This window comes from Gallinula chloropus (assembly GCF_964237585.1).
Source record: "Gallinula chloropus genome assembly, chromosome: 3".
Lineage (NCBI taxonomy): Eukaryota > Metazoa > Chordata > Aves > Gruiformes > Rallidae > Gallinula > Gallinula chloropus.
Genome location: NC_140087.1, coordinates 64,888,106 through 64,914,164, shown reverse-complemented (window position 1 = coordinate 64,914,164; position 26,059 = coordinate 64,888,106).

The window sequence follows — 26,059 nt, the reverse complement described above, 5'->3', positions numbered from 1 at the left end:
GAGGAGAGACAATGCTGGCATTGTGTTACAGAGATTTAAAACGAGTCTGTCTTGAGGATTTTCCTCTGTCCTTATCTGCAATAATAGAATTTTTAAAAAAAGAGTCAGAGCGAGAGCAGCAGCACTGGAAAATATCTTTCTCAGAAACTATAGCAGACAGGTCACAACATTTTTAAACAATGATAGTAACATTTATTCTATCAAAGCCATTTTATGTTTTATTTGGAACTCTGGCGCCTTTATTTTTTTAAGCTCTCATAACATGACACTAATTACAGACATCAAGATGCTCTATAGAAGATACCAGTCAAAATCCAGATGCTGCTTCTTTTCCTTTCTCTGCACTCCCACCCCAGCCCTTTTGTGTGCATTACATCATTGCATAGTTTATTTTAAAAGTGCCTCAAATACGCAATGATAGTAATCGTAGACAGCAGGAAATTGATGGTGAGCACCTCTGGTCTGCAAATTCCTTTACAAAGCACTCCCATTTCTCATCAGAAGACCTTCTCATTAGCAGAGACTTGAATATATAGAGGCTTGAAAATACAGTTTGGGTGATGTGTTAAAAAAAATGTTGGGCTAAATTAATTTTCAGCTTTGGCCTGTGCAAACTTGTTTCCTCTCTTCTGTGTCCTCCACCAAATGGAAATTACTGGATCTGTGGGAGGAATGGGTAACAGGGTTTATAGTGTTCTGTCTGAGAGGCTGATCTGCTTCTGCAGTGCCTGTGGCCAGGTGGGAGCACTGCTGGCTCTGGCTTCCTGGTGAGCACCCCATGAGGTGCAGGTTTAGAATGAAACATCCTGAGAGAGACCCACATCTCAGGGGGGTCGGCCAGCCCAGAGAAACGCACAATGATGTGGAGGCCACATCCTTTTTCTGTCATACTTGGTTGCAAGAATTCATTGCCATTTCTTGGGGAGCTAGTGTACTCCATAGCTCTTCAGGTGGTGATGAACCTCCACAGCTAAAATAACCAGGGCTGCTCAGCCACCAGTGGAAGCACTGAAACTGAAATATCCCATGGCGTTTAGAAATCTTGATCAGGTGATAAGACTCTCATCCAGCCCTCAAAATTGTTGAGTTCCACCTTGACTTGACCACATCAGCATCTGCATGCTACATGTGACTTTTCGGCCGGGGTAGCAACATCTAGAAGAGCACCCCAGCTGTGACCTGATGCTCTGCACACCCTCTCTGCATCACAGGGGTTCCCCCCAACTCATGCCATGTTGCCTGGCATCACTGAAATGTTGTACTTTGATCATGATAACACATGCTTAGCTCTGCTGCATGTTGCAAATCACTTGGCACCTCCCCAGAGCTTCATGGTGACACACATGCACAGCCCTGCCATGCTGCAGGGCTGAATGACAGCCACCTCCCTTGCTTTTTCCCACAGACAGTCAGCTCACAAGATGAAACTCCAGCCCTGTCCTAAGTGTGAATCAGAATTTCAGCCAAAATGTTGCAACAAACACGTTTGTCCTACAGAGTAAGCAAAGAAAGTGGCAACGCTGCACCAGTAAAGAACAGGAAGCTTTTGATGACACTGGCTCCAATTCTTTAGCCTATTAAAATTTCCATTACCCTCAGGCTCATTATTGAGCAATATGTAAACACCAATAAATCTGAAATAACAAGTGAAACACATGCACTTAAGCAAAAAAAATAATCCTAGGAAATGTTCTTTACTTTAGCATATTAGAAACAGTCAAAGCAGCAATGTCAGGGTGATTATGAAGTTCTGAAATACATCTGATCCTCCAAAACAAGGGTCCCACAAACCTGCTGAGATGCAAGACTTAAGTCTTGGGAGGATCATACGATCTTAGGATCTTGAGGAGGAAGAAGGGAAGATCCATGGCAGGAATCCTGTCACCGTTTTCCTTCATGCCTGTATCTAAGAGGCTCCTTTCCAGCAGTAATGGCAAGGACTAAAATAAATGTGTTCATTTCCTTTCACCACTTCAGTGCTGTCAGGAGCAGTGCAATCTGCACACACCTTTGTGTCTGCAATGTGCTGTCAGGTACTTGTACTCTATTTCACATGGATGAAAGTCATATTTCTTTAAGTACTACAAAAGTCATAGAAGAAAGAATACCTTTTTTTCCATTGTCTGTGTTAAAATACCTTGTGGACCTCTAAGCAGATCCAAATTTTTCCTTTTTCATTAAACTGTGGAAGGTTTATTCTACATTTCCATAAGTAGCCATTTTAATTTTTCCATTTTCCTTTTTTAAACAGGAAACCTCTCCACTGCTTCTCCACTTTCTCTAAGTTCTTTGTTTATATTCTACTTCCATTACCAGTATTATTCCTACATTTTTCCATCCCCTATTCTGAACAAACATCTACGCTGATTCTGAGTAACTTGTATTATACATAAAGGGAAACAACAAAGCCAGAGGGAACAAAAGTAACATCTCTGCGAGAGGATGAAAAGTGGCTGCTACCTCCTTGCTGATAACAGCCTTGAAAGGGAACTGTTAGCCAGCCCTCAGCACCTCTGGCCACAGGAGCATGTTAAAAATGCAGAGGTGCATCAAACAGGAAGTAGAACCATGTTATATGATGATGAATATATGAATGCCCACTTGGGCAGAGGAAAAATGACACAGCCAATACAAGGGATGTGCTCTTCATTTCTCCTTCAGGGCAGCTTGGAAAGGAGCAATGGGCAGGCAGGGGCAGAAGGACCAGGAGCATTGTCTCAGCTGTCTGGGAAGAAGCATCAAGGAAGTGACACTGCACTGCAGAGCAGGAAAAGCAGGCACATCTGGACACATCTGGTCACCCAGAAGGTGTCCACAGTCATGGAGGTAAATGGTACAGTGGTACAGGGGGTTAGATGGATTCTCAAGGAGCATCTCCTGTTAAAGGCCAGTAGCATGCGGTTACCATGACGCACACTTACAGTGTGAGGAGTCCTTTTCTCGTCTCTCCAAGATGTGTTACAGCCCAAGCCTGTCTGCTGAGCACCCATCAGCCTTTGAAGCTGCACTGGCAGTGCACACCACCTTCCAGCTGTGCCAGTAGCAAGGACTTGTCTGTCCTAGAAGCTCGCAGAAAACTTTTTACATCCCAATAGAGGACAAGGAAGGCTGTCTTCAAGCAGCTTCTCCCTACTACATCCCTCCATTTGTAGCAGGTGGGAGTTCCAGCCTCCCTATCCCTTGCAGCATGTCACAAGACACAATAACCCCAGAAATCAACAAAGAGGAAGAGCTGAAATTCTTCCCTCTCCTTGGCTCTCTAAGTCTGCCTTCCTTAAAACACATGTTCCATTGTACATTTACCGGGTAACATGTCCCAGTGCATTGGGCATGTGACCAAACACCTCCCTTTCCCTTCTTCTGTTGCTGCTTTGCTATTTGTGACATAAATATATATTTTCTTATCATGTTATTAGTTGGGCTAAGAATGATCTATAAAAAGAAAGGAAATCTCCACATTTGCATATATATTCTTCAGTTTTTTCCAAACTCTAGATACTCAGTTTTCAGTCAGTAGACATGTCGAGCTTTTTCCACAGATGGTCTTCAGAAACTTTATTACTATCCCTGAGAAACAAGAAAAGAATCTGCTTGGAGGTCTCAAGATGGATTTGCAGACCTGGTGGTTGAAAAAAAATGAAATGTTTTTACTTGAAATCTGAATATATTCATTCTGTAAATCATTGCCTGACAATAAACCCATGCTACTTTCAAAGTTGCTTTTTACTGAAAGCATTCTACAGCCTAATTTCCACAGAGAAGATCTCTGAGTAAAAAATCACGTGATAAAATTTCTTGACACAGTTCATGCTTTCTATGTGTTATTTTCAGTATTAACCCAAAATAAGGAGAGTGATAAAATTGTGACAATTCTGTAACTCTTATATCTGGTTTTAATTACCTATTTCATCCCTTTGTGCTCATAAAATATGATCTAGATATTAATTGCACTGAAGTTGTCTTACAAGACAACCTTTTAACTGAACAGCCCATGTTAATCCCTCCCACACATCCTGGTAAAGGAGCACAATGTTTTTTTAAACTCTGGCTCAGTGTCTCATCTCTTCTATGCAATGAAAATGAATATTGCATCTATGGCAAGGCATGTCAAGCTCTTTATGGAATTTATTATGTTCTCTGCACCAAATGTTCTACCAGCAGGTCTGCCTTGTGCTATTCAGAACATGTATAATTAGAAAAGAATTCAGCTAACGCTGGAAAGAATGACTGGCCATAACTCATCAGGTTAGAAAGCTGGAAGCCCTAGAGCAGGAAAGAAATGAGCGGAATATTCAGCTGAAGAGGAAAAATTAATTTTCTTTGTTTTCTTACTGTGAGAATAGTTATTTTATATCTCAGATGTAGTTCATTATCTCCTCTTTGACGAGGCAACCATATTCTTGATCTCTACGGGCAGCAGACACAGGATACTAGCAATGGTCCCGTGTGGCCCACAGCACAACCTTCGGAGAGCCGGAGAGGCAGTTCTTGCTTAGGAATGCTTGCTCTGGTGACTATGGTTCTGTTTTAAGTCCATGAAGAAAGGCCTTCCTTTCTAGAAAGGATCTCTGGGGACCTACACAAACATGTAGAGGTCTTGGCTTGTCCCCTTCAACAATGCCCTATAATACTGATAGCAGAAATTGTAGCGCCTTGTACACAACAATTTCAGGAGCTTTCCCATGTTCCTTTCCCATGTTCTTACATGGCTGTTGAAGTCAATAGTGACCTTTGTGGTCAACTTGAGCTCTGAGGGAACACAAATGTGTTCTTAGGTGATGAACACCAGGATCCTTATTCTGAGACAATTAACTCTAGTCCTTGTTCGTGATTTCAGAATTTTGGAATCCACTTTTGCAACACCACAATGTTCAATTTAACTACTACTCTCCACATCTAACAGACTTCTTCTTTCCTCATTCTAATGTCCTTCCCCAAATTTCTCAGCTGCATCAAATTCCTTCCTCATTATCCAAACCTAAGCACTGATTTCTTTGTAGAGGGAAATTGTCCAATTTCCCTCTACAAACTGGAAGCCAACTTCTTTGCTAGAAAAAGAAGAGAAAATTTGGCTCTTCATACACATAGCCTTCAGACAAAACTTGCTCTTCATCTTCAAATTGGAAACATCTGTGTTAACATGAGTGACATGCAAGATAAGGCTTAGGGTTCATTTAAAAATTATTTTTAAGATTTTCCCAAGGAAGTATTTTTCTTCCTTTATAACTAAAAGCCTTGATTGATGGTTTAGATATTGGAGATTCCCAGGAAGGAGGAGTTCATTTACCTGTATTTTTAAAAGTTGATAAAGTCACTGAGATATCCTTTGTCACATTTGCCAAAAATATTAACAATTTTGAGTGTGAGTATACTTCTGCCAGTCCCACTAGGGCCAAATCTCAGCTGTGTATGTGACTAAGAAGTGTCCTACTTCTTATATGGTCCAGGAAGAGAAGCTTAGGGAACATGCTCATATCACAGTCTCATTCATTTGCAGTACTCTCAGCCAGTTTCTGAGAAATGGTAGTTTTAGATTTGCTGAGGTAAAGGTTGCACATGGACAGTCATTTTGAAGGGTCACTGGTTGACTTATCCTTAATGATTTCGTCTCATCCTTGCAGATTTGATTAGCACTTTTGGTGCCCATAAGGCCCAGCAGCCAGGAATCTCCTAACTTCCACCATTACTTTTGTAAACACTTCCTCACTCTGTCACTAGTTCTTGTATGAGTACATTGCAATTAATCACTCCTTCATGTTTTCTGACAGCTTCAGCATCTCACAGGGGCCTGTCAGATTTCGTCTCTGCCATTTCTTCTCTGAACTGAAGAGACCAAGACCTTATAAGGCCCCTCCTTGTAGAGCAGCCTCCAATTATCTTTATTGCCCCTCTCCCTACCTTTACTAGATTAACTGTATTCTTTTTAAGATGCAACAAAATTCTAGGTCCTGGGTAAGCAGCACTGTAGCAATAATAAAAATAACAGCATACTCCCTCTATTGCACTCTCTAGGTCTTTCACTCCACCTTTCAACTGATCAATCTCTCTTTATGCTTTTTTGTCCATTGTTTTCTCATTTTCTTTTTCCATGGAGACACAGCCCCTACGTTTTCCTTCCCAATTGTTGTCTGATAGGAGTGGAGGAAAAGAAAGACATTTTCTGCTCTCTGGGTCTGCAATTGAAACAATACCCTAGAATATAAATAAAGGTGTAGCACAGTCAAAACATAAGATTAAAAGGTTTATTTTTAAATTGATCATTAAAAGTATCTACACTTAAACATGGGTACTTATGATGCCTCTTTCATTCCTTGCATGGCGAATAGGACCATTTATGTATACTTAATCAGAACACGTTCTAAATCACGCTGTATAGCACACTTTGTGGCAATGCGTGATGGCCAAAGTATATAAAATATGATGAAGTTAAGAAGTTGCAGCTGAACTAACAATATATTCTCCTGGAAGGAGACATTGAATAAATTGTGGATGGTTTTTGATAGCAAATTAAAGTTCTTATAAGAGCTCTGCTGCATTTCTCCGCATTCTTCAGTCATAACCTTTTAAACAAGTACTGGCAATTGTAAATATTCCCCTAAACTTCCAAGGTATTAATGAGTTAATGTGTCTCTTGCAACGATCAGTCAGCACAACGAATACAAGCCTAAAAGAACATTTCTCATCAGGAAGTAATAATTTTATCTAGCTTTTTGGTGACAATAGTGATTTCTCTTTGGGGAGCAGTCATGTTTGGGCGTATTTCTTCAAAGATTGACAAACCTGATTTTGAGTCAGACACAGATTTTCCCAATAGAAAGGTCACAGTTGTTGAGAATGGGAAAGAATTTTTTTTTCCCCTAAATTTTGTCAAAGGCAAAAATGCAAACCAGATTCCAGCTGCAATATTGTATAAAGAGCCCTAATGAACGAAGATAGGAGGTATGGCCTTGCAGGCTATTCCACGAGAATATTAAGTAGCAGATCTGACTGGTACCTTCGAGTTTGTCACTGAGTTATTCAGAAATTGAGCTAATCACTCTGCATTACATTTCATGCAGTACCCAATGATTTCACTTGTCTCATTTTTTTTATGTCAGAGAGGACCAAGATTTGGTATTAAAAAAATGCAGCTTCTAGAGAGCTCTCTTAAAGTGGTAGATTGTGTGAAGATCAACCAAGTCCATCCTAAAACCTTGATCAAGCAAACCCTTGATCATCAAATGTATATGTAAGTATGTGATTGCTCTCCTCCAGTGGCTGACTCAAAGGGGTCCACACTGCACAAGCCACAGTTATTTTGCTCCAGGGTCTAAGGTAGCCATGGGTTATCCTGGAAGCAACTTTCCACCTGTCTTTAACCCCCCAACTTCCTGCATGCAGAAAATGTCTTGTACTTCTCACCCAGCTGGAAAATTTTGGGGTGCTGTTTGGGAGTTCCATGCGATCTTGCCTGCAATCTTTAATGGCCACTTTCTTAATATTAACTGTAGGATTTTTGTGCTTTGTTTCCCTAGAAGGGACTGTAATACTAGCCAGCTTCACATTGTATGCAAAGCTCAGTGCTTGGACAGCTTTTTTTGAGGTGCAGAGATGAAAAATATACAGGAATGCAAAGGCATATTACATGGTTACAGCATCAGAATACAATTATTCCACTTGAAATTCAGCTACAAAGAAGTACGTTGATAGAGAGAGGGTCAACACGCATGAAAGCTGAACCCATCCAACTTTTTCAATTCAGATTGCATCATATCTTCCCATTCCCTTCCTCCTCCCATGCATCTACCTGGAGCCAAATTTGTTGTTCACTTATGCCCACACAAAGGGCTTCTCTCATGCTTCCTTGTCGGTTAAGATTGATCGCACTCATTTTCTTATTCTTTACTTGTTTGTGAAAAATATTTCCTCCTTTGCTCTGGGAGCCCTCTGGGAGGTAGCAGTTAAAACTTGATGCAGCAGTCTATTTCTCCATTCTATCAGATCAAAACCCATCTCTTGCTGAAGATTCCTATTCGCAGCCTCTCATCACCATGGAGATTAATTGCTGTGAGCATGACAAAGACTCACACAATGTTTTTGACATATCCATAATTAATCCTGCTTTTCATCACCCCTGGCTTCACCTGCTTTCCTGCAGTTTGATTCACAGACAGTACTCTGCACAAGTGAGCAGCCGCCTGCCTACTACCTCAGTAACTGCACCTCATCTATGTCGGAGGAGGTGTTTCAGAGCCTCTTTTGCTGCAAAGGCAGAAGCATTATGCTTAACAGAAATGTACTCTTCCTAGCCGACTGTAGTTCTCTAAGCCTCAGAGGTGATGCCTATTCTCAGCATCTCTCCTTGTGCATACTTCACCAAAAAAACCCAGAAGGAAGATCTGATTACTGGGATGCTGATCCAGATCAGATGCGCATCACAAACTACAGATGGTGAAAACTTTTTTATTTCATGTATAAACATAACTGGAAAATGACAACAGTTTTTTTAAATCTTTTTTATATTCTTCCATGACCCCTATGGCTGGCTGTAGTGAGGGGGGGACGGGGACAGTGCATGTGTTTTTATATATGTATATATAAAAGACATGCAAACTGACTAAGCTGTTGATGGATAGCTCTTAATACAGCTCAAGAAGAGCAGACATCTGATGGTTCCCCAGACAGCTGGGAGATAATTGAAGTTAAAAAGAAAGGCTCTGTGGATGGGATCCAGACTCCAGGGACCTATTTTGCCTCCCACCTCCTGGCCATTGCAGGTTCCCCTGGCCCACCCCTTGCATTAAGCTCGCTCTTGCTGAGAGCAGCTTGTGGTATCTCATCTCCACAATGTCTCCTGAGAGATCTGATCAGACAAACTGTGATTTCCAGCAAGCATTTGAGAAGATCAAGGCTGTACCATGTAGTACAAAACCAACAGAGCAAGTATCCAGATTTGCCTGCTCCCTGCCCTGTTTTGAGGTACCTCAGGAGGTAATTTCACACCTGCACTTGTATAGATCTCCAGCTGTGCCAACTATTAAACAAAGTCCTTTCCAGCCCAGCAAGGCACCCCTCTTGTCATCCTTCTTGACATCAGCTGCCATGCTGGCATCTCTCTAATCCTTTCCAATGTGCTGCATTTGCTCTCCCCTTCTTTCTCTCTGGGCAAGTGTGAAGATTTCCAAAAAGAGATGGGTGAGGAGCCATCCTCTTGTCACAATCAGACTACCCTGGTCCCTGCACCTCCCCAGGTCACTGTTGGCCCCTTTGCACCACGGCACAGGCTCCTTCCAAATAAAGCGAAAATCGGAGAAATGCAAATGTCCCCTGTGTGGAACCTCCACATACAGCTGTGGGGCCCTGGAGCACAGTTTGGGAGAGAGATGCCCTAGTGCAAGGTACAAAAGGAGCCTGCTGCCTTGTCCACTAGCAGCTCTTGGTTTCACCCTTACCATGCTACATCTTCCTGGGGTGGACATGGGGCTCTGCCTGCTTTGCTCCTGGCCTGGCAACCCCATGGCAGCCTCATGAAAGATCAGAGAACCTCCTGCTGCTCTCCCACAGGACCCAGCTGCAGTGCTCATTACACATCTCAGGTGCTGGGACAGTGCAGGCAGGTCACTTTCTCCTCAACCCCCATGCCCTCCAGACACCACTTATGAGATGAACATGCCAAAGCAAGATCCAGCTTCTTCTACCCCAAAATTTTTAAAAATCATTTTTAATGATTAGAAGCAGGGAGATAGTTATAACTTCAAATGTATATTAGGGGTGTCTTCATTTGGTCTCTGGGTTTTCTGCATTCTTGATTGTCTTTCCAAGCTTTCTATTGGAAGAGCAAGGATTAGAAAACATTTATTTCCCCCGTACAGCTAAGGTTATCATAAAAATGTGGTTCCAGGAGCTGGTGCTTTAGGAAATAAATGGCAAGCATCCCGAGTAAAATTATGAATGTCAGCAGCACTGTATTTATGAAAACCTTAGTGAGGCCCAGCAGTGATTAAACACGGAGCTATGACTACGATGAGACCTGAGGAATCCAGTCTTGACTTTTTAATTTGCCACAGGATTTCTGGATCCAGCTTAGTTTCACTGAAGATGTTGAGTCACTTCATTTGGCAAGGTCAGGAAGCAAGCACTCAGCATCTTGCAGGATGGACCCTTTCAGTGTCCTATACGTAAACCCCAGACAAAGCTGCTTCTGTCCTCCCAGCAAGCAGGGTGATTTCTGCAGCAGGGATTTTCACCATAAACTTGACACACATTCAAAAAACACTCAGTAACTATTAGCCATAATTAAGCCTCCACATTAATTTCTGCACCATCATAAGTCCAAAGGGGTGTGTAGAAAAATTCCCTCCATTGAAAAAGCACCAAATATTGACATTGCTAGATGAGTCTGCCACCAGCATATATTTCAGGGACAGTGTGGAGACTGTGTACCTGGAGGAATCCACACACAGCAAAGCAGCCAGTGATACAAAACTGAAAAAACCCCATGATTTGCTAATTTACAACTAATAATTAAAAGGGCCTGTCAAGGAGCCAAGCTTCCTCAGCATGTGTTTAACATTACTTCTGAGAAGGTCATTGCTGACTTCTCCAGGAAGGGAGTTCCGGAGAGGGTACAGTAAGTGCACGGAGTTTAAATGAGCAGCCCCAGTGCAGACATTTCACAGTCTTTAGGGATGCACAAACAATTCTGCCTCGGCGGCGCGGAAACAATGCCCTGTATTCACAAAGACTACAGGAACTTCAATATTGTGTGGAGGGGAGGTGGGGGTGAGGGAAGTCTTGAAATGCGGATAAATTGGTATTCACCAAGTGCCATTCCTTAATTTACAACAGTCTTTAACTTTGGAGGCAATTGCCAAGGTGCTCATAAAAAGAGAAATGATGAATATTCAGGATGTCTTCTGAATCCATTAGGCAACTGAGGATGAGGTCTCCATATGTATAGCTTTGGCTGTTTTCACATGCTGGTAGAGAGAGTGCCAAGATGGCGTCAGGAAGCAAAATGGCTCCTTATGTTGACAATAGGGAGAGAGGAAAGGGAAAAAAAAAGTGTATATCAAGTGCATGGAAATGAAATTTTGTTTAAGTACAGTAATTCAACCTAAATGTGCACTGCATGGCATGGCGTGAACCTGGGTCTAGGAGCTACCTGGCACAGACGGCTCTGTGGACAGGTGTGCGTAAGATCACTGTCAAGTTAAAAGCAGTCACTGAACAGGGGGTTTATTCCACACCATCCCCTCCAAGGGTTGCAGAGACCCTCAGTGAATCCTGCCTCAGGGCAAGAAAAGGTTCAGGTTAGACCTGAAGGAAAAGCTTAACATATAGAGGCTGAGAGAAGAGCTAAGTGTCGGGCCCTGGGTGAGGAGCAAGGTGGTGATGGATCAGGCTTTCTCCTTCATCCTCTCCCCCAACTCCTTGTTTCCCCTCCATGACAACCTTCACCGATATCCTAGATAAGGTAGACGAGGCGCTTACAATCACAGTTGGTAACTGATGAGGAAAACATGCTGTCCGGCTCTTACATCCCAGAAAATAATGTCTCCTGGATGCCATGAATCACAGAGGATCACAGGCCATTAATCACCAAGGGTTGGAAGGGACGAGTTTAAAGTCATGTGTACCAAACACAGCCATTTCTCTGGGGAATCTCAGACCTGGCAAGATTCATTTCGCTTTCTCAGGGAGGAATCACAAGAGTTAGAAGAATAAATAATGCCACAGGCTCCTGAGTTCAGCTGGTAGCAAAGCCAAGCCTCATGTTGAGGAGGCTTTGGTCACGAGAGGTGTGTATTGCCACAGTAGTCATGGGAGTGTGTAACAGTGACCCTTCTTTGGTCCCAGAGTCTGTGCAAGGGTTCTATTTGGCCCACTAGGTTTTCCCCAAATGGCTGTAGTGAGTCACTGGGATTCACAGGAAAAGCAAAAGGCTGACAGTCTTCACTGGCCAGTTAGTGGTCTGTGGAGACAGGACAAGGGGGAATGGCTGCAAGTTGGAGCACAGGGAGCTTCGCACCAACATGCAGAAGAACTTTTACACAGTGAGGGTGACAAAGCCCTGGCACAGGCTGCCCAGGGAGGTGGAGGAGTCTCCTTCTCTGGAGATATTCAAGACCCATCTGGACGCCTCTCTGTGCAATATGAGCTGGGGAGCTGCTTTGGCAGGGGGGTTGGACCCGATGATCTCTTGAGGTCCCTTCCAACCCCTATGATTCTATAATTGTCTTGGGGTGGTTGACATCCCAGTTTTGTAACAACTCAGGTTCACAGCCTGTTTCTGAAATCACTGTGGGTGCTTGTGTGTACAGTGAGGCAGCTTCCTGGAAGGAAGGGAGTACCCCCTGCAGAGCTTGCCTGTGAGTGAGGGGCAGATCTTAGTCATCTGCCTTTCTAGCCATGACTGTAAAATGTGGGGGGCACAGTGGGGACAAGTGAAGAGGTCTCACTGGGGAAGTAGAAGATGAATTTTAGTAGTCTTTGTTGCTGCCCTTTAGGCACATTAAGAGCCAGCAGCTGGTGACCAGATAGTGCATGAGGATATCAACCACAGGTTATCACAGATCCATATTCCCAGTTCAGAGACCTTCAAAGTACGCAGTTTACTTCTCCGTGGCTCCTAAGTAAGGATGTGGGGAGGAGGATGTAGCTCACACCTGAAAGAGACTCTACCTGTCTATTGAGACTGATCATAGTCATGGCTAGTCATTTGCATAGCTGTTGGTATTGCTTCTTCGTTTTTCCACAGAAGTCTCCCACCCACATTAAGTAAAAAACGTCAACACACCTGGAACAGAACAACCAGCTGACCTAGTAGAGACAAATGCAGTTTGTCAGACTCACAGATTATCTAGCCACAGGGTTAGAGTTCAATTCAGTTCAGAGTTGAGTTTTCCACTCTTTGCCATTATTTACAGAACACTTTGTGTTCGCACAGATCAGCTTTCTAGGGTGCTTCTTTTCTTTCCAGAACTGTTTTTTCCAACCCATCACTCGCCATTAGCCATATGGGTCTGGTCACCACTTCTGTTTGGGCTGTTCCTAATCTGTGATGAAATGAGTGAAACACGATACATAAGAGAGGGTACTTCCATCGTTAATCCTCAGCATTTACATTCACACACGAGTACCTTGCCCACATGCAAGCATGGGCATTTGCAAGAAGAACAATGAGAACTTGGCAATAGGCTGAGCAGCCCCTCGTTTGTGTGTTCACAAAAAGCTGCCAAAAAGGAGGAGAGCAGCAGAAACATGCTGAGTCCAGAGTGCCTCATAGAATTGTTCCATGGACATGTTCCACAATTATCTCTCCTCCCTGTGCGCTCAGCTGCAGTCACCAGGAGTGCACAGGGGCACGGAGCAACACGAGCACACGCCTTTCCCGCTGCTTCAAAGGTTAACATGAATTATGTTACACAGTCTGTTATCGTGGAAATACCAGCGATCATCCCGCAGAAGCAAGCCAAAGAATGATAGCTAGACATTAACAAGAAGACACTAAACAAAGCATCTCAAAGATGGCATCATGGCACCACTGAGTTCTCCCCCACCTACACAACTCTCGGAGGAGTTCAACAACGCGGCGCGTTCTGGGCTCGCAGGAGCAGAGCCTGCGCCGAGGCACACAGTTCAGCCGGTGAGCTCCAGTCTGTCAGTGGTGTGATTAGCCATGGTCTGAGAAGGTAGCCAGCAGTGTCTGCATTCCAGACCACAACTAAGAGTCTCTTTCACAGTTCATTGCATTGCAATGAAAATTAATTTTCCTTCATCATCCTATTCTTGTGAAAAAAATGAAAAGGAAAAAAAAAAAAGAAAAATAAAAAAAGGAGAGACTTAACAGGAGGGAAAACCCACAGGGCACTAAGTTGAAGGAGCTCTCTGAAAGAGGCACTAAAGATGGAAGTCTTGTCTGTCATCTCAGCTGCTAAGTAATACTAGTGGTGGGACTCTTGGAAAAATTAGTACAAATTGCATTGCAGAAAGGACTGCTGCAGAGATGTTTCTGTGTAGTTTTATGGTTGTGGTAAAGACCAGTGGGCGTTAAACTTGTCTTCAGGGGTATAATTTGGGTAAATCTCAACTTTCAAGTCTTCAGTCCCTGAATTTAAAAGGCAGATTCCCTGCTAACCACTGTCCTGATTCCAGATCTTGCACTTACAACACTGTGTGCAGGTATTTGTGCTACCAAAAATCATGGTAGCTTTTCCAGAAGTGTCTGTATCCAGAATGGTTGGGCACATATTTTGGAGGCTGTGATGACTTTCCCAGGCCTGTCTTCCTGAGGTAAAATGAAAAGCACTAGCTGGAAACAGAATCTCTGTATACTTTTCCCTTGCTAGGAATACAAAGCTCATCTATTTTTTTCTCCTTTTCTCCACCAAGAAAAGTAGCATTTCATATGAGTTATTGCATGTGTTCGATGGTGCCAGTTAGTACCAGACTATAAATTATCCTATTGCCTGTGTATGCTTTAGCATCTACTGTCATAGTCCAGGACATTTCCATCATTTCTACAAAGATCACCTATCAATGCTGATGCTCATGATTTTCATTCCTCTAGTATCAGAGACTCAAGTATTTGTAGGAAGGTGAGGGCAGGACACCAAGACGAGCAGAATGAGACGACCCAAGTTCTCTGCATTTCTACTCAACATCATCCACAGCAGTGGAGACTGTTGTGTCAAAGTGCTTCAGCACTGACCACCTATCAGGAAGAGTTAGCCATGTAAGCCTCGTGATCCACTCCTCTTTCCATGCCTCTGTTGTTTTTACTCTTAAATAGAGAAACATTATAGAGCAAACTGCAGAGACCCATCTGAGCTGCTTTGTGTGGAGGAAGTGCCTGACAGCCACACTGCTAGGACTTGAATCTCTGGGTTTAGGGGGTTCTGCTTAGAACAGGCTTGACTTACTAAATGACAAAGTCATCTATTCAAATGCAATGAGCTTAAGCCTGTTCTTTTTTCTAAGGGCATAACTACATTCACTTCAATGGAATTGCATTTGGTTTACACAGGTGGGAGAGGGAAATCAAGTAGCATATAGAAATGTTTTCTTTCAAAATATTTTTGGAGAATAGGGGTAAAAAACCTGCTTTTAGACCAATGCAAACATTTTCATGGAAATTTTCATTAGGGTTAAAATTTTCTGGGCAAAACGAGGAAATTATTTTTTTCCCCCTCTGAAATAGTTTGATTTTCAAAAATCCCACAAACTTTTAAATGGAAATCTAAATATTTTCACAAAAACTTTAATTGTATTTTTAAAGCTTTGGGTTTCCATTTTTTAATTGAAAACTAGTCTTTTTTTCAAAAATATGTAGAAAAACTAACTTCTTTTTCCAAAATTTCTCATAACAGCTTTTTTTTAAGCAACTTGAATAGAAAGATTAAAAGGAGTATGAATATGAAACCAATAAAAAATTGTCACAACTGAGCCTGACAGACTAACTGTGGAGGCTAACTTTTATGAAACCTGGGATGAATATGAGTTGTTTATCTATAGGTTTAAGATGTTTCTGCTAGCATACTTCACAGAGCAGCAAGTGAAGGGTAAGGGGAAAGTTTTTCCTGAATTTAGATTTTTACAACTCACATAAAACTAAGAAGAAAGTTAAAGGAGAATGAAGAGAAATGGAATGAAAATGAAAAGGGAACACAAGCAATAGCCATCTCTGTATGCTTTGAGCCACCTCAAGGTATCGATGTCCCTAGTATGATATACACAAGTATTATCTAGCCCATGGGTTCCAAAATTAGAACATGTACCCTGATGTCAGATGATATCATGGCAATTGAGCCACAGGCAAGCCATGGCCACGTATGCAACTGTAAAATTCTGCATTCTGCAGCTGAAGGTTCAATATTTGGGTGCATGACTGCCCATGAGAGATTCCCAAGAATCCAGTGCTCACTTTGTCCAAAACAATTGCACTACTGGCTACTGTTTATGTTTAAGCACTATAACAGAGACACTCTGGCACTGATGAACAGGGCAGTAATTAAGGCTATCTGTGCGTGTCTCTCTTTTCACAGCAACAAACAATCTCAACGGATGCCTTCATGTAAACTGTAATTCAACACAGTAAAATGCTGAAGTTTCATTCACCTAATGGCAATGCCACTGCTTTATAACACAGAAGAATAGAGTGAAACTCAGAAAATAAAGAATAAAGCCCTGGATGGAGGCCCGGAGACGTGGTTTTCAAAACCATCTCTTCCAAATATGAGGACAAAGTAATGACTCTTTTGTTCATGATCCATTTCTCTAGAAACTTCATTAAAATTATTTCTGATAAAACAACAAAATGTTGTTGCGCAAGGACAACAGAGGGCCCAGTCTGAAGAGGGATCATCCCTACAGAGATTTAAGGATGTGGTTCGTGAAAGAAGAAGAGGACATCTGTACACTCACTACCTAAGACTGGATGACTCCATCACAATCCTACTCACACTTGGTAGTGTGCCTACACATCCTGGCCGGTGCTAACAGCAAATAAAGCTGGCTGACTGTGGTGGGGACCAAAGACATCCCAAACTTTCTGAACATACCTGGCAGGAACAAGAGGTGACTGAATTTGTTACAAAACTTCTTCCTCTGTTCATACCAAGTTGAGGATAACTCGAATTTAAGACATCTCATAAGCCACAATCTGATTGACTGTGAGAGGAACCATTTGGATAAGAGTTAAAAATAAACCAGAAAGTATGTGCTTGCTATGTTGTATACCTGGCAAATAATTTTTAATAATACAAGATTTATAACATGCTGTAATATTCCTGAAAATTTTGTAACACCATCCCAAGAGACAGGTCATGCTGCTTCACTTGCATTAGATTGACCATAGCAAAAGGCACGGAAATCATAATTTATGTTTAAAAAAAAAATTAAAAGAAGGGATGGAACTGAAAAGGGAAGAAAGGAAATGAGAGTCATCATGCCATATCTGTCCCAGAAGAATGAAAATCCAGAAGCTGCTTGCTTTCAGGGAAAAGAACCAGGAAGGAAGTTTTCAGCAAAATAAGGACAGCAAAAGGGAGGTCAGGCTTCCCCCTGAGCAAAGAGGGAGAATTTCTTTCATGGGGTTGCTGTCTGAGCCTAACAGGAAGAGATTTAAGAGGTTACATCTGCTAGGGTTCCCCAAGAGATTGCTGAGAGTTGACTTGACTGCCCTTCAGCCATCTACACAAGGAGACGAGTTTCCCCTATCAGACAAGAGTATAACAAGTTCTAGTGACCACTGGATGAAACCTGCAGATTTAAGGCACACCAATTGTAACAGGGAGTGCTTTCAGCAACCTTCCTAGATCTGTGGCAGATTCCCCCATAATGTGAGGTCTCTGAACCAAGGTAATATGTTTTGAAAGGTAGGTGCTAACTTAATCGAAAGGTAAACGATTTTATGCAGGGTTTATTAAACTATAACCCACGGCCTTTGTCTGGCAGGAATTTAAATTCAATAACCATAATATAAAAATTTCTTCTTCCTTAAAATCTGTAAAATTTCAGAGGAACAAGTCTTATGCTGTTGTTCTTTTGCAAAAGTTGTCATAATGATCATCCTTTCACAAGGGGATTTCAAAGCATTTTATGAAATATTAATAATCCAAAATAAGTGTCTTGAAATCCAGCAGTTGTGGCGAAAGTCCAAGTCCTCTTGAAGCAATGTCTTGTCCTATGAACTATTGATGCAATTCAGGAGCATTTAGTCTGCAGGAGCACAAATACATTTTAACATAACAACCAGGACTAATCACCAAAGTGTTCTGTTTTATTCCAGTCTCCTGAAGTAAGTAGGAAAGAGACAAAGAGATTCAAGGACTGAAATATAAATAAGTGGGAACAAAGAAAAGAAATTAAAAGATTCTGCCTTTTTGGTAGAAAGAGGACATGGTTACGAGTCGAATTCTCCTCATTTGTAATCCCAGAACCCAAAGGCTTGCAACATACAGGAGACATAACAAATTCAAAATTAATCAAGAAAAATGTTCTTTCACTGTAAAGTCCATTGCCAGACCTTGTCTTGGTGGCCAGCAGAGTCTTAGTGTTCAGTGGAACTATCAGCTAATCCCTGTTTTTCCTCTAAGCCTTCAGTGTGTGAAGTCTCCAGTTGGTATGTACACACTCTGGTCATGCAACTTATAGATGGCAACAGCTAGTGGAATGAAGTGTGCACATTCAATGGGTATGTATGTGCCCTCCTCGGTCACAAAGAAGTTCTTGTGGCCCTGCTTGACTTGGCCTTCCACAAAGATATTTCAGTGACCCACTCACAAAGCTTTAACCTCAACAAAAAATATGCAATTTATTTTTGCTTTAGGTCACACAATTCACTTAGTGTATCACAGAATTCAGATTGATCACTATCTCAGTCATGTTACTGGGTCCAAGGGCCAGCTGCAGAGGACTCTTCCTTCCAAGTCAGACACCATCAGCTTAATAGAGAAGAGTTGCTGGTCTGAACATCCCTCCCCGGAGGACTATGGGAACTATGAAACAGGCTTCAAACAGCAAACCATGAATCCTCAAAGTATAGCCAAAATTCCTTCAAGACTAAGGAACATATGGCTGAGACAGGATTCAAGCCCTTTCCTAACCTTGCAGGCAACACCAAGAGTTTACTATGTTTCTGGGCATAAATTATCCACTGACAGAAGGGCACTGAGAACAGTACTCCCATGTAATGGCTCTTCCGCAATTACCCAGTATGAATCCCTCTGCACCTTTCTCATAGATCCTCTGGTCTTGGTTATGGCCAGTAACAGGACACGCACAACGAGGTGGTCCGATTTCCCCATTCATGCCTTCTGCTCTTTGCCTCTTCTTTGGCTTTAGGTTTGGAGGGAGAGTGTGTCCACCTGGGTGTTTTGAAAGACCCTACTACGTGCAGATGCTATTGCAAGGGTCATCGCTATTTTTGCAATTAGAATAATTATTCTGTGCTCAGATGCCATGCAAGCAAATCAGATATAAACACCGAGATTGCTGGCAGAGAGCCTAATAGATTATAGATTATACAATGTCAGAGACACAAGCACTACTCATCTTAAGTAAGATTTTAATACCTTTAAAAGCAATGGTAAATTATAAAGAAAGGTAATATAAAATGTAGGATAAGGTGTGGGCTCGTTATATGTTCTCTACCACGTGGGGACCAAAGGAGAGGGGGAGAGGGGATGGTTCATGGTTTTTATTGCTTGGCTGCAATGTCAAAATTGGGTAGGTTTAAAATATTTGTGTCATGAGAGAAAGAAAATCTGTGAATTACTCAGAACTTAATGTATGTACTCTCAATGTGCTTCACATTTTCTTTGGTTGGGGACAGCAGAGTGGGGAATTGAGGATAAGTTGTTTACTGCCAAACAGCTCTCCGTAGTACCTAGTTTTGCTATGTATTAAAAACTGCAGCTGGGCCAAGAATGCTGGGGCTGGAATTAAAGACAGGAACACACAATAACTTTAAGTAATGGCAGAGAGATTTAAATAGCACACATCAGCAGAAAAGAATGGGGAAACCTACAGTACACTGACTTCATTGATACCCCATTTATCAGCAATTACTAACTCCATTAAAGGCAGCGTTTACAGCAGACAGAGAAAGAGAGCCTAAAATATGATCCAACAGATGGACGGAGAGTGTCAGTGATGCCGTATTTCAAAGGCATCTGCAACTTTGTTATCATTGTACATGGAGTCAGAAAGACAGCAAAAAACACTGGAGTAAGGGCCAGCAAATGATTTACTTGACCCTGCATGGGCAGAACTGACAGCAAAAACCTCATTAATTCCTTAGGTCATTCTGGAAGACATTAATTTGGTTTGGACTCGGGACGAGGGGAGATTTTCCAGACATACACCAGGAATTATGAAATCTCTATAGCCAGAGGAAAGTATGTCCAAATCACTTTGTGCATAAATCAAGCTGACTTTCTGAAGAAGGATAATATGCCTAATCAGGGGAGTTATGGAACTTCTTGTACTTATTAGACAGAAAATAAAACAGTATTTTATTTGATAATCAGCTTGGAGAAGATTTTTTTTCCTCTTTCTTTTTCTGTTGTCTTCTCTTGCCAGAGATGAGTTGAAAAAAAACCCCTCTGATACATGAATAATTGTGAGTGCCGTGACAATATTTGTGTGTTCGTGTGGGGATACGTGGGTATACAAATAAATATGTATATATATAAATATATATGGGTAATATATGTGTATAATTCCAGTCAGCGTGCTGTATTTACACATCTTTTGGCCTTTTACCTCTGTGCTGCAGAATGCCAAATACCATCATCATCCCTCTCCGATCCTGTGTAACTCTTTCTTACCCTCAACCAAAAGCATCTGGGTAAGCAGAGGGGCAAACAGAGCAGAGCTTCTCCTGGGGAGGCTGCCCTCATGCCATGCTTCTGCTCCTGCACCGTCGCTCCTGTGGCTCACCTCACAGCGGCACTGATGGGACCCTTGCCTCAGAAAGGGCTGATGAAAAATGGGGAGTCCAACCTGCAGGACTCAGAGCAGAAGTGCAACTTGGGGTGAGCAGGAGCCCCTGTGATCAGGGGAATGCAAAGTGACAGGCTAGGGTCCCAGCTATCACTTCTCCACTCTGGCCCTAGATCTCTGAGCCAAAAGAAAAACCCCTGAACAGAAAAGCATCAGCTGGGTGTCCCTGGCATGGTGGCAAGGACCTCCAGACCCAGCTGGGGTGAAGGGGACCCTCCCCTCCCGCCTGGCTGGCCTCCGGTTTGGCTCCAATAGAGACCAGAAATCCCCTAAAGCCCCTGCAAAGAGCCAGGAGCTGCAAGAAGTCATCCTGTTAACCCCCCCGCAATACATGCTTTCCAGTGCTTATACATAAGCCCTTGCCGCACAGGGTATCTTCCTCTGTAAAAGATGCATTCATCATGTTTAGAGAAGGGTTATCTCTCCCTGGAAAGAACATGCATTAGTACTTTTTACTCATTCAACACTGGACACTCCCTATCAACAACAGCCTGCCGAAAGGGGAGAAAGAGGTGAATTAATCATGGGAAGAGACAATTTAAAGGAGTTTGGCTATAAAATGGAGTTCATTAGGAGGCCATAATGTATTTGGGACTAACAAGCTGCAGTTTCCCCACCTCTGCTGTCCCAGTCAACAATAGGCAGTACTAATTGCAATGACACCATGTTGCGGGATGGCCACCACATCTTTTAACTCCTTCCCCAGAGTGCTTGCACAGACAGTTAGTTTACCTATTGCAAATGCCAGTTGTCCTTCAAAGATGCTTTGCTCCTTGTCTCCACAGATTGAGAGAAAATGGTATTAAGTAATTCACGGTTTTCACTCTGGAGCTAACGCTGCAATAATAATCATGTTACTTGGCTCTAAGATTGCACTTAAAGAGCACATTATGAATATATATGGTATAGACAATGTATCACTGTAGGCACAGAATCAAGCGAACCCCAGTTGGGAACACAGCACAAAGCACTTTTTCCTATCTATCCTCCGGGATACAACAGTATTCATTTTCCCTGTTTTTTCTTGTTTGGCTTGCTAAAAAAAAAAAAAATATTATGCTGGCTTTTTTTATTTTTTCCCCTGGACCACAAATTTCTCTCAATTTTTGTTTCATGTTATACAGAACAACCAATGGAAAGCAATACTGGGACCACTGGCCCCAAAGGGATTTGTATCTAGGGTGAAAGGAGTGCTAAACCAAGGACTGAAATACATGAGTGACCCATGTTCATGCAGTGTTGCGCATCTGGACTTCTTTTGATCAAGTCAGAACAAGCCAATTTGGGGCGGGAGGGGAGGGAGTGGAGGGGTGGGGTGTTGTTAGTCTGTGATCTTGGCTGATTCTAGCCCACTACAATCTAATGTAAAATAAATATTTCATTTGGGAAGCATTTTCTGCCTATCAACTGCAAAATTACCACAGGAGGCAACTCACCTGCAGGGAATTATGTGCTCTCCCATCACCTAAGTGCTTTTGCAGGAAGGAGTTGTGTTCTTGCTGCTGCAAGGGTGAGAGAAAGGCACTGCCATTGCAGCCCACAGGTTCAGGAGTAGGTATTAAGTGGTGACTTCCTTCCTTGAGAAGGAAGACAAGCAGCGTGGAAGCATTTTGTTATGAATGATATAAAGGATGGGAAGACTTTGCAATGTACGAATAATGCTTCTTTATTCCATTGATATTATCAGCTTAAAAATATTAAAAAAATAAACTATGGGGATTTATTTTCATGTATGTTCAGACTGTCTCTCTAGCAATGAGAGAGAAAAAATAAAAGAGAATTACATGTATGACCAGCTTGCCTGGCTAGAGTGAGAGAAATCGATCTCAGAGTAAGTGATAATCAGACAACAGGAAGAACCCTGATTGGCTGTGGTAACTCAATGCTTGAATCCAGCAGAATATGTATTTTTCAAGAAAATTACCATGTTTCACGTAACAGTTGAGGTTATTCCAATATTATCAGAAGTATTTTTTTTACTCCATGCACTCTCTGCAGTGCCTTTCTTTTTTTCTCGTTCTTTTAAGTTGAAAATATGGTAATAACATGTTTGCTTGTTGGTCTTGTTTGTAAATATTTCCCTGGGGATTTGTAACAAATCATAAAAATGTTTTCTACTGGTCTTAAATATTGTAAAAGCTTATTTGATTTAATCAAAACTTAAATATTAAGCCAAACTTCATTGCACAATGTGTTCCTTTAATGGAAAGAGCTAATGAAAAACACACCAGGCTAAATTCACTCTATTTTCTTCACCAGGGAGATATTTGCTCCTTTATTACTAAGGATCATTTGTGTTGCTTCATTTGCTAGGAACAGTCTGCAAATCTGTGTAAGCAGTGCACATATTTTTCATGGCTCTTCTGAAACAGTTTTGTCCTCATTTCTACCCTTGGAACAGTTCTTTTTTTGAAATGTGAATCTTGGCTGGATGACTCACTGGGACACTAACTTTATCTTCATCTGTTTTAAAGTAATTGGACTGGAGCAATTTCTGTAGCTGTATCTGAGATTGTTTCCTGCTTTGAACTCAACACTCATACTGTCATGTGTTAATTTTAGGGATTACACAAACTAGACTCTAGCCAATAAAGTTATTGTAGTCAAAAATATGGCTCCATTCCAAGTCACTCTTACTTTATCTTCAGCTGAGTAACTGCTGCTTAACACTATGAATGGACTAAAATCAAATAAAAATCTTTGCCGCAGTGACTTACCAGCAGAACAATATGTAGTATCACTCCTTTTACTGTGTATCTGGGAATTTTGTATGGCTACATTCTGCACAGGAAAGCTTAAACGTCTCCTATCTCAATTATAAAAGGACATTTATTCTGTATGGAAAGGACACACACACAAAGAAGAAGTAGGAAAAAAAAAAAGTTGCTCAATGTTTTAGCTTTCATTCAGGTAAAATCCCGGTTCAGAGAGGGCACAGAAGCATGTGCTGGAAATGAAGTGTGTGCTCAAGTCCCATTGAAGCCAGGTAGATTGTAAGCATATGCTGAAATGCTTATTTAAATTGGGCCGTTAATTATTATGTGCTACAAGATTGAACTATGTTTAGTATTATTTTTATAGATCTATATTTATATATGGTGTGGGTGGGTGTGCAAGGGTATATGTAAGCTGTTCTCTGAAGAACACTAAAAATGAAAAAAAAGGGATCCCTCACACCCTTCCTCCTAAAGTGGCAGATTATTTGATGTCTTTGACAAGCAAGTTGGTAATGCTTGCTTGAAATGACCATTTTTTCAATGAAAGAAGAAAAAGAATTGGGACTTGTTTTCACTAACCTTTCCAGCATTGCGCTTTGGGTATGTTGTACATACACACATAGCTGCAGGGACCCCAGCCCACCCTTGCAGGTCTTTGCAGAGTGATCTAACATCACTTGTTCAAGCAGGCTGCAGCTCTATGTCTGTGATTCTATAATTCTACGATTCTAATTGTGCCTGGGCTTTTGCACTTTAATGATTCAGCTCTCAATTTATATCTGCTCTCAAATACTGTCAATTATTTCTATCATCTATGTATATTGACTTTAAAATTAGGTCTGCCTAACCGTGGGTTTTCTCCATGATGAATCTCTGTCCCATTGTTTTGCCAGGGGAATAGCTTTCCCAGAGCTTTATCTGATATCACTGGCCTGTGCCCTACTGAGACAGGCTGGTGTTTCTGATGCTGTGCAAATGCAGGAAGCTAATAAAATGTGAGTGTGTGTCTGTTTGTGTGTACAGAGGGTGTTGATAGAAGATCTTAAATACACAAGTTAAAAGTGTCCTACAGGCTAACAAATGTAAGCTAAGGAGAAAATGGCTTTGAGAAGGGATTTGTTTCAGAGGGGCAAGATGCTTGACTCCAAACAGAGAGAAGGAGTGAGCACAAATGAGACAACATGGACAATGAGCCCAAGCTCATTGTGGATGTACCTTCAGAGACTGCCAAATACAGCTGGGCACCATGCGGTTCCCAGGGAAAATGGGCCAATTGACTCACGTTCAGCGACAAAGCAGAGCAGGGAAAGAGAGGGAAGAGAGGGGTAAGAAGCCTTGCATGATCAGTTAATGGCAGAGCTAGGGCTGTGCCCCAATCTCAGGCTCTTGTTCAGCACATGGTTCGCTGGGGCAGGTGAAGTGGTGATTCTGAGTTCTCCTGGTATGCCTTAGCTCCCATCTTAGAGAGATGGGAGACCCAAGCACTGCACTGCCCTCCTCACTTCTGGTTATTCTTTGAAGGTCTGCCACATCCATCCTGTAGGCAGGAGGGGACAACAGCAGTGACAGAAAATTTATGTCCTGAAGCAGAAAGAAAGTACATAAACACCCAGAGGATAGAAAGTACTTATATGAAGGCATATGCTATGTAACACCAACTAGGAAATAAGCCATTAACAAAGAACGAGGCAGAAAGGAGACCTGTTCTATTTGTCTAAAGACAGACAAAAGTCTAAAGGTAGAGCAAAAGCTAGGATACCCATGACTCCTGGATTCTGAAACTTCCCTCAGCAGATTTCTTACTAACTTTATCCCAATTCAGTATTAGCAGACGCTGCCAGCTCCCATATAATGTGTCTCCCATATGAGACATGGCACTCAAAGCCCAGCTCCAGCCCTGTTACCCAATAAGCAAAAAAAATGTGTTGTCATAAGGTTTTATCATGGCTAGGCTCAACCTAAATACTCAGCAAAAACCTCAAGCCAGTCACTGCTACTCTGTCTCTCTTAGCATGCAGAAGGTAAACGGCTGCAGGAATGTTTTATGTTTCTGTTCCATCCCTGAAGTTTCCTGTTGTTTAGAAACCTCCTGGATACAAGGGAGATGAATTATTGATATGCCAGCCTTGGGAAGGAAAAGAAAGGCAAGATTAGAAAAAGGGAAAGGACCTTTGTCTGGAGTAAACTGTATTAAAAAGCAGGACATTTAGTTCCCAAGGAGCCATACACAATAAAGAGAAATCAAACTACTGTGGTCTGTGTGGTTTATAAACTACTAATCATGGGTGATTCAGCACATACCTCTGGCATCGCCATACGCACGGCTGCATGGCAGCATGTGGGGAGTTACTCTCCAGCAGCTGGCAATGCTGGGGACATGCACCACCACCCCCAAACACCAATCCTGCACACAGCCCTGCGGGCAGGCTGACACCGAGGACCTGGGTGCAGGTGGATCTCACAGCTGCAGCAGTGCACCATGTGTGCAGCTGGGACCACAGCCCCGGACAAAGGCACCATGGCAGGCATGGAGGCAGGGTGGGTGCAGCCAGGAGCCCAAACACACAGGATTTCTCTGCTGATTCCCGTGCCTCAGATGCAGGGATCTATCTCATTAGGGTTACTGAGCATTCTGCATGGTCTCCAAAGTGCTTGTATCCATCAGTGAGGATGAGACCTCACCAGTCATGTTCCAGCAGCATGTCAAACCGTCAAAGACTGATCACCCACCCCAGGTCCTCCTTTCCCTTCAGGGTGAGAAGGATAAGTCTCTTGTGTCAAGCTCATAAGAAAAACAGTCATCTAGCCATGCAAAAATACATAAATAAATAAATAGATAGATATCCGTCTTGTGC